This window comes from Emys orbicularis, chromosome 12, assembly GCF_028017835.1.
Source record: "Emys orbicularis isolate rEmyOrb1 chromosome 12, rEmyOrb1.hap1, whole genome shotgun sequence".
Classification (NCBI taxonomy): domain Eukaryota; kingdom Metazoa; phylum Chordata; order Testudines; family Emydidae; genus Emys; species Emys orbicularis.
In genome coordinates this window covers 36,805,449-36,816,028 of record NC_088694.1, presented here as the reverse complement: position 1 = coordinate 36,816,028, position 10,580 = coordinate 36,805,449, and the positions used below count along the sequence as shown (strand labels likewise).

The 10,580-nt window shown below is 42.2% G+C and overlaps 1 pseudogene; it reads left to right on the top strand.

Annotated features, from left to right (window-relative positions):
- LOC135886103 (olfactory receptor 1468-like) lies at positions 1-4,842 on the top strand (annotated as a pseudogene).
- The last annotated feature ends 5,738 nt before the right edge of the window (positions 4,843-10,580 follow it).

Here is a 10,580-nt window from a genome sequence, read left to right as displayed (position 1 = left end):
ATGATAACCTATGAAAAGCAGAGCACCCTAAAGTTTATGGGATGTGGAGGTGCAAATGAGGACAAGGAAGTTGACACCGATAAGCATAGGTATGAGCCTTAGTTGTTGCAAATGTAACTCAGGATATAATGTGTTGTCCAGCTTGTGTACTGTGGGTTGGGAGGAAGAAATGCATGGGGAGATCCCAGGATGCCAGCTGTGTGATGAAGATGAGAATAATGACTGATTCTCCAGTGTCCCCCCAGCAGGAGATGTGAGTGAGGCTGTATATGGGGCTAAGCATTTTATCTGCTATTGTATTTTAGTATCTATGGGGTAGTTGATCTGCATTTGTTAATAAAGGAACTTTCCATAAACTGGAATTGTTTCTCGTATGCTCTTAGGGTCTTCAAATGCTCATAGCCCTTAGGAGACCAAATCTTTAACCAGGGCAGTCTAAGAGATGAATCAATAATCCATACACCCACCCATGAATAAGGCAACACACTCAATGTGGGTTTTTTTTCTGTGCATGTGTACACAGATTATATTGTGTTTGTATTAAAATATGCCATATTTCCTGCAAGTTATCATTGCTGTGATGTTATTCTCTTCCACTGAAATTATTTAAAATAATAATCATGGATTAAACATGGAAAGAGAACAGCCTAAAGTTAGGTTCATAAATTTGGGTTTTCAAAACTGCCTTAGGCTGATGTCCACCCCTTTATAACACTACAACTGTGTCCATCATATGTCCATATAAAAACTGTGTGTAGATAATTGTAAGGAAATTTCAACTTTTTGTCCCAAGTTGGGATGGAATTTCTGAATTTCATTCATATCTATCTATCTATCTATCCGTTTCTGAAGTGCCTTCACTAGGACCGTATCCCTAGAACATAAGGATCACATTTCCTTATCAACCTGCTCATGCCAACAGAAATAAAATCAATGATCTTCCTGCAGCGTTTCTATCCCAGGAGGTGCCTTATTGACTGTGCCTCCCGAGACATGAAGTACACTTGAAATAGGCCCTTAAACTTTATGGTATGTCAGAACCAGAGTCCTGCTGCTGAGAGGAAGCAATCGGGAGGATTGTGAAAAGAACCCAGGAGATGAATAAATATTTTTGTTTTCTTATTTGAACTCATTTTGGTTAGAGTTACATCTTGTGACTCACTTGTTACCTTGCTATATAGCCCACATCTTTGGGTTGTCTGATCATTTATCTTGAGAACTTAGAGAAATCGGAACATAAGAACATAAGAACATAAGAAAGGCCGTACTGGGTCAGACCAAAGGTCCATCTAGCCCAGTATCTGTCTACCGACAGTGGCCAATGCCAGGTGCCCCAGAGGGAGTGAACCTAACAGGCAATGATCAAGTGATCTCTCTCCTGCCATCCATCTCCATCCTCTGACGAACAGAGGCTAGGGACACCATTCTTACCCATCCTGGCTAATAGCCATTTATGGACTTAGCCACCATGAATTTATCCAGTCCCCTTTTAAACATTGTTATAGTCCTAGCCTTCACAACCTCCTCAGGTAAGGAGTTCCACAAGTTGACTGTGCGCTGCGTGAAGAAGAACTTCCTTTTATTTGTTTTAAACCTGCTGCCTATTAATTTCTTTTGGTGACCCCTAGTTCTTGTATTATGGGAATAAGTAAATAACTTTTCCTTATCCACTTTCTCAACATCACTCATGATTTTATATACCTCTATCATGTCCCCCCTTAGTCTTCTCTTTTCCAAACTGAAGAGTCCTAGCCTCTTTAATCTTTCCTCATATGGGACCCTCTCTAAACCCTTAATCATTTTTGTTGCTCTTTTCTGAACCTTTTCTAGTGCTAGAATATCTTTTTTGAGGTGAGGAGACCACATCTGTACACAGTATTCGAGATGTGGGCGAACCATGGATTTATATAAGGGCAATAATATATTCTCAGTCTTATTCTCTATCCCCTTTTTAATGATTCCTAACATCCTGTTTGCTTTTTTGACCGCCTCTGCACACTGCGTGGACATCTTTAGAGAACTATCCACGATGACGCCAAGATCTTTTTCCTGACTCGTTGTAGCTAAATTAGCCCCCATCATGTTGTATCTATAGTTGGGGTTATTTTTTCCAATGTGCATTACTTTACATTTATCCACATTAAATTTCATTTGCCATTTTGTTGCCCAATCACTTAGTTTTGTGAGATCTTTTTGAAGTTCTTCACAATCTGCTTTGGTCTTAACTATCTTGAGTAGTTTAGTATCATCTGCAAACTTTGCCACCTCACTGTTTACCCCTTTCTCCAGATCATTTATGAATAAATTGAATAGGATAGGTCCTAGGACTGACCCTTGGGGAACACCACTAGTTACCCCTCTCCATTCTGAGAATTTACCATTAATTCCTACCCTTTGTTCCCTGTCCTTTAACCAGTTCTCAATCCATGAAAGGACCTTCCCTTTTATCCCATGACAGCTTAATTTACGTAAGAGCCTTTGGTGAGGGACCTTGTCAAAGGCTTTCTGGAAATCTAAGTACACTATGTCCACCGGATCCCCCTTGTCCACATGTTTGTTGACCCCTTCAAAGAACTCTAATAGATTAGTAAGACACAATTTCCCTTTACAGAAACCATGTTGACTATTGCTCAAGAGTTTATGTTTTCATGTGCATGGTACGCATGTTAGATTTTACTTTAGCAGCTACTCTTTGGGATTAAGTGTCTGGAATGCAGAATTTATTTTTATTGTAAATTCCTGCCTGCCATCAGCTTCTGAACTTGCAAGGTGCTGGCCACTGCAACTCTGATTAGAACCGTCATGGTAATTCCTATGTTCTTAATGCCTAGTCAAATCGGTGAGCCACTTCAATACCCTTCCACTCACAGTGATCAGTGCCACACAGTTCAGAGGATGGTGCAGCAATAATATTTCCTGCCCAGAGGAGATGTTTCTCCCTGACCCCCTCAGCTTTGGATGGTTTGTGCCTTGAAACATGAGGGTTGACTTCCTTTATAATTTGCAATACTAGCTAATGTACTTGTGGAGATTTCTATGAACCTATTTCTATTAAGGCAGATTTTTTCAAAGTCACCTAGGGTGTTTGGATTTCTATTTTCCATAAATTTTAAAAAGGTCAATAATCAAGATTTATACAGAGAGAAAGTTAAAAATTTTGCTTTTGAAATTGTTTTGAAGGGCTTACGGGAGCATGTATAACATGTGCGTATGTTGCTGTATGCCTGATTCAGAGCAGAAGTTTGGCCATCTGTCTTCCACATCCCAGACAAGTGCCTGAGGCTATGTCTACACTATGGAGCACACAGCGATACAGCTGTAAGTTCTCCCATTTAGCTACTCTATGGTGATGGGAGAGAACTCTCTCGCTGGCATAATTAAATGACCCTTAACAAGTAGCGGTAGCTATATTGGTGGGAGAGCGTCTCTCACCAACATAACACTGTCCAGACCAGTGCTTTTGTCTGTGACACTTATGTTAGTCAAAGGTGTGTTTTTTTCATACCCCTGACCGACAAAAGTTTGACTGACAAAAGTGCTAGTGCAGACAAAGCCCTGGCCACCACGCTATAGAATCAAAGCCGCTGCCTTTCTCACACTGACTAGTTAATTATTTATACAGCATGAAACAGCATCAGGAGAGGTACTTGAGAGACACACTCTCTGATATAGTGGTCAGGGCACTCAGCTGGGATGTAGATGACCCACAGAAAGGACAGACATTCCATCCTGAATTGGAGAAAGTTTGATGAACTGACATTTTCTGACACAAGCTGTTTAGTTGAAAATCTCCTGACATGCTCTATTCATCTGTAGAAAGCGTTGCAAAATTTTTCTGACCCTTTTGTTCTGCTTTCTCTGGTAGATGATAAAACACGTGCATGTAGATCCATGGAACAGTAGCTCAGTGAAAGTGTTCATTATCCTGGGTTTCCATGGCACCCGAAGGTACAAGTCTCACTCTTCATCCTCTTCCTAGTCTCCTCTCCATCACAGGCAACATTGCTATAATCATCACCCTCAGGATGGACAGCCGCCTCCACACCCCCATGTACCTCTTCCTGGGGAATCTGTCTTTCCTGGACATGGGATATACCTCAACCACAGTCCCCAAGCTACTGTGCATCCTGCTCACAGAGGTGAAACTATTCCTTTTGTTGGCTGCTTGCTGCAATCTTACGTCTTCTTCTTCCTTGGCATGGCTGAGTGCTTCCTCCTTGCAGTGATGGCCTATGACAGGTACGTGGCCATTTGTTACCCGCTCAGGTACTCAACCATCATGAGCAAAAGAGTATGCATGTTGCTGATTATTGGTTCCTGGATCGGCGGGTGTCTGACACCATTGGCGGGTGTCTGGCTGCCTTTTTGGTGATCAGTTTACCATTTTGTGGCCCCAACGCGGTCAACCATTTCTTTTGTGACATACCACCACTGCTAAAATTGGCCTGCGTGGACACATACAGAACATAGAAGGCCATATTCGTGCTTTCTGCCTTAGTGATTCTCAGCACGTTCCTGTCCACTCTGGTCTCATATATGTACATTGTCATCACCATATTGAGGATCCCTTCTGCTGAAGGCCAGCATAAAACTTTCTCTACGTCCACCTCCCACCTGACTGTGGTCTCTCTGTACTACGGGACTTTGATTTTCATGTATGTGAGCCCAACAGCCCGATCCTCCTTTAACATGAACAAAATTGTAGCTGTTGTGTATAGCGTAATCACTCCAACATTGAACCCAATGATTTACAGTCTAAGGAATCAGGACATGAAAAGGGCATTGAGGAAAATATTCTTCAAAAGACAAGCTCACAGGAAAGAATTCAAGTGGCCCAAGTAATTCCGTTTGGTAGAGGTGAAGGACAGTTTTCCCCAGGGGAAGGAAGGGTGATTCTGCACTCAATTAAAACTAGACAGGACAATGTTTTGGAACAGTGGTTCTGCATGGAGACAGACAACTCCTCAAAAAGAATGTGTCAGCCCACATTTCAGATGTATGTAACACAGACCCCCTGAGTTGAGAATGATGCTGGGACCTTCCGGTATTAAAGCATGAGCATCCTCTACAGGAGCTAAAATAGCCAGCTTTATTAAGCAAAGCTAGAGCAGACTCTTCAACTTCTGTATGTGTCCCAGCCACAACTTAAGGGGGACAGAGCATCACACTGAGTGGGAGTGGGTTACATGCACAAGGACAATTTTGCCATCAACCCACAAGTCTCAATCTGCATCCATGCATTAGTGATCTGTGGAATACTTCCAGGTGGCATAGAAAGGAAGCCTAAGCTAGTCAGAAATTGTCTGATGAAACACAGTGATATGCCTCAGGGTCAGGGAACCTAGTATCGTAGGGTGTGCGGCTCCAGGGCAGCTCTGCAATGTGGTCTGATCCAGGCCAGGGGGCCCTCCTGGGGTCTAGAGTCTGCAGCTGCAAGGCATCCTTGCCATGTGGTCTGCTCATGTGCCAGGAACCCCATGTGTTTTCCTCCCAATTCCAAGCAAACACAAATTTAGAAATAACTAAATTTCTTGAGAACCAGAAATTCCACGTTTCAGCCAGCTGTAATCTAGAGAGAAAAGAATAAATTTGTGGTTCAGTCAGTGGACGGGGATTCAGTAGCTCTAGAGTTTGTTCCTGTCTCTGCCACGGACTTCTTATGATCTTAGGAAAGTCACTTAGGCCCATATTTTTAAAGGTATTTAAGTACCGGGTGCGATTTTCAGAAGTACCTAATATCCATTGAAATGGATGAGTTTTAGGCTCCTAGATTCTTTTGAAAATCCCACTGAGCACCTAAATACCTTTCCAAATCTGGCCCCTAATGTGGGTGTGCCTCAATTCCCAACCTGTAAAATGGGGATAAAAACAACTCCCAACCTCACCTGTTTTTTTTGACGATAAACTGATTCATACATATGAAATGCTGATGGGAACCATAAATAATCTCATTAATAAATATTGATAATGTTATTCAAGAAGATATTTCTCCTGTAATGCAGAATTAATTTCTAATATCTAAGATTTTCAACTTTTAGCTTCCTTTGAAAATCCCCTTCATGGCATGTAACTAGTGCTCTGTTTCACTGTACAAGAAAAGTCCACTGACTTCTGAGAGTTTAACTCAGAGATGGATTTTGACTCATGTTGTTTTGTTACCCAACTATCACACATCAGCTTGCCCAAGCCAAACTAATTAAAGGTAGCCCTGTGATGAAATGGCACTATGTCTTGTGACAAAGTTCCTCTTCTATCTTGGTGGGTCCTGCGCTTATTGGTGGATTTTCATGCCTCAGAGATTCACCATGTGGGTTGGGGAACAGCCCAGAGACCTTCCCCTCTGGAAGAACCCACAGTCCAGGTCAATTGGGAGGTTTGGGGGGAACCCGTGCCTGCCCTCTACTCCGGGTTCCAGCCCAGGGCCCTGTGGACTGCAGCTGTCTATAGTGCCTCCTGTAACAGCTGCATGACAGCTACAACTCCCATGGCCTCCTCCAAACACCTTCCTTATTCTCACCATAGGACCTTCCTCCTGGTGTCTGATAACGCTTGTGCTCCTCAGTCCTCCAGCAGCACACCCTCTCACTCTCAGCTCCTTGCGCCTCTTGCTCCCAGCTCCTCACACTCGCACCACAAACTGAAGTGAGCTCCTTTTAAAACCCAGGTGCCCTGATTATCCTGCCTTAATTGATTCTAGCAGCTTCTTCTTAATTGGCTCCAAGTGTCCTAATTAGCCTGCCTGCCTTAACTGGTTCTAGCAGGTTCCTGATTACTCTAGTGCAGCCCGTTCTCTGGTCACTCAGAGAACAGAAAACTACTCATCCAGTGACCAGTATATTTGCCCACTACCAGACTCCTGTACCCCACTGGTCTGGGTCTGTCACAGTCTATATAACTTATGAATTCTGGTTGAAACTGTGAAGTTACAGTATGAAAACTTCTTAGGGTGGCCAGGTGCCTGGTTTTCGACTGGACTTTAAGGGGACCTGATAGTGTCCAGTCAGATCTACTGACCAGACACCCAAAGTCTGGTTACTGCAGACAGGGGAGGCAGGGAGGTGCCTGGTCATCATCCATGCCAACCCTTACTCAGCCTGAGCCACCTCCTACCTTCACTGGGTGGCTGAAGCTCCCAGACCCGGCTCCACAGGCGAATCCCTCCCAACCTGGGGAGCGCGGTGGTGGGGGGAAGGGGAAGAGCAGTGAGCAATCGGGAAAGGATGGAAGAGGAGCAAACGGAGGATGGGGCCTTGGGGAAGGGGTGGGGCAGGGGCAGTGCCTGCGGGGAAGTGGCAATGCTTCGGGGGGTGGAGGAGGTTCAAGCACTCCTGCTGGAGCATCTGGCTTTTAAATATTACAAAGTTGACAACCCTAATGCTATATCATGAATGCCTAGCCTATATGTATGTGGACCCACCATTAATGACAGGGCCTGTAGCACATACACGCCACACAGATGCAAAGGTAAATACTTTGGGTTAATGATGGTGTGACACTCTACACTCCAAAGCACCCTATATTCATCACAGTGATGTAATCATTATGTTTTGTACAAAGTCTTCCTTGTGAGGTATCATTCTAAAAGTCTTGATCTGTTGAACATTAATATCCTGTTGGAATGTATGTGCTATCATTGTATATGAAGTTTTACTATGTGTGTGTGTCACTGAAATATGTTGTGAGTTGGGAACACCCACAACTAGCCTTTCAGTTACAACAGTGGGGAAACTAAACAGTGTTAAAGGCCCCATCAAGGGGAATACACACTCACAAGGACTATCTCAGGATTTGTATACAAAGCCTCCCAGAGGGAGCATGTAAGCAATGGGTAATGGCCCCTGCCATGACTCAGTGAATCATGCAAGGGTATGTAACTAGACCACATGATACTGAACTCCATCTTGGTATCTGTGGTTTTCCACAGACTGTGCTGCGGGGGGACTTGGCATGAAACAAAGGAGTTTCCTCCACATGGAAGAAACTATAAAAGAGAGGCCTCACTCTCCTACAAAAAACACCTGGAAACACTGGAGGCACAAAGATTGAACTGTGGAAGGGGGTCCCAGGCAGGAGAGAAGAAAGCCATGCCTGAGTAAGGAAGCTAAAACCTGCTTGTACTATCTAAATGGGTGAGGCACAGCTTGACTCAAATCCGATCCAGTTTGTATAATACTGTATAATACTGAGATTGCAGTTTCGTTTATTTCTAGGTAATCTGCTTTGATCTGTTTGATATCACTTATAATCCTTTAAAATGTATCTTTCTGTAGTCAACAGCTCATTTTATGGCTTTTTTAAAAAAAATCTCATGAAAGAATATTCAGTTTGCAATAAAAAAAAATGTCATAAAAGGTCAAACATTTATACTGTTCAGAAAATCCATTAAAAGTTTTGGTTTTAAATAAAAAAATATATATTTATGCAAACCTGATTTTTTTTAACAGAAGTTTTTATTTAAATTTATTATTTTGGAAGAAAACCTATTTTCTGTAAACAAAACAAAACCCAAAAAGTTTAGATGAAAAAAATGGACCATCTTTACACAGATCCCATGTGTAACACCAACAGACCCCAATCGTCGACTGGTGGGATCAAACCTGGGCCCTCTGGAGCTTAGTGTATGAACCTCTACTGCATGAGCTAAAAGCTACAAGGACCTTAGCTAAGGCTGTAGCAGACTCATTAATTTCTCTAAGTAGTCTCAGTTCCACTAGCTGGGACAGAGCACCACACCCAGGAGATATGTGGGTTACACATGCACCATAGGTACAGTGTTCTATTGTTGTGTGAGAAAAAGACAAAAACACCTTTTAAATGTTATGGCATATCAGCACTGGGATTAAAGGGATTATAAAAGGAGAGATCTCAAGCAGATCAACAAAACATAAATGCTCTTGCAGCTTCAGCACTTTCAGATATTATTTAGCAACCACCAAAGAGAACAAAGCACATTCCAGATGGAGGTGAGACTCTTGTATTTGATGTTATTTTTCTGATACATTATCCAGAAATGTAAATGTACTGGGGATGATATGAGAAGGTGCAAAACTATTTCAGTGGGAAAACAAAATGAAAGTTACATGATATATGACTGAGCCTGATTCCACTACAGAGATACTCCTGATTTATGCTTTGGTAAGTGAGAGGAGATTAGTTAGTACCCACTGAATTCAATGGAGCAACTCCTGATTTAAATTGCGGTGAGTGACAGTAAAATAGGACTCACGATTTACACTGCAGTGCAAGAGAATAGAATGAGATCAATTGATTTCTGATTGAACTCAGGATAATGAGAGCAGAATCAGGTCTAGTGACTTCAGTGGAGTTACTCCTGATTTACTCTTGAGTGAGTGAGAGGAAAATCAAACCCCACTGACTCCGGTTGAGTTATCCCTGATTTACAGCAGGATATAAAAGAGGATAGAGAATCACCCTCATTGACGTCAGTGGAGTTACTTCTGGTTCACACCAATATGTCTGAGAGAAGAATTTAGCTATACTGTTGGTTCTACAGGGACTAGGGTTAAAAGATGGGTGTATTTACAGAAATCAAACAATGCAGTTGTTTCACACATTGATGGTGGGTGATCAAATGTACCTAAGCAATTATAAGCATGAGTCCTATTGACTCCCAATGGTATTTGTGTTTCTAATTCACTTCAGTTTGAAAATTTCACCCAGAACAAATCTCTGTTTACTCTAGTATAAATCTAGATTCACTTCACTGACTACAGTGGAATTACTCTGAGCCTGTTTCTGCTACTCTTGCTAATGGCTTGTCTACACTTGAAACGCTACCGCGACAGAGCCGCAGCACCTCATCTGTGCCACTGTACTGTGTCAGTGTAGACACTACATACTCTGCAGGAGGGGTTCTCTTGTCAGAGGAGGTAATCCACTTCCCCGAGAAGTGGTAGCTAGGTCAACAGAAGAATTCTTCCATCAACACAGCACTGTGTACAGAGGGACTTACGTCAGCTTAACTGCCCCACTCAGAGATGTGGATTTTTCAAACACCTGGGCAACCTAGTCATGCTGACATAATTTTTCTAGCATAGACAAGGTCTAGGGCTGAGTAGTATCATACTCCTTAAATCAGATTGATTTCACTCTAATATAGCAGAGAGGAAAATCTGAGCTTTTTTTAATCAATTGAAAAGAAATCAGAGCCATAAAATAGTTGGCCAATGGAGCCAAAGTCTGCACTTGGTTACTCAGGAATAAATCCAGAGTAAATTCATGGATTCATAGAGTTTCAGGTCAAAAGGGACCATTGTGATCATCTACTCCAACCTCCTGTACAGCACAGGCCAGTGAATTTCAATAGAGCTGATGAAAAATGTAATTTCCATCCTATAGGAAATTCCAATAGTTCAGCATTTGTTTTCATCCTGATTCAGGACAAAAATTTGATATGCCAAATAGTGTTTGCAGAATGACAAGATTCTGAAATGAAACATTTTGACATTGTGAACCAAAATAAAATGTTTTCTTTTTCTTTCTTTCTTGGAAAATTCTGCAGAAATAGATTTTTTCCCCGGGAGTTTTTGATTTTGGTGAAACCTTATTTTCAAATGGGA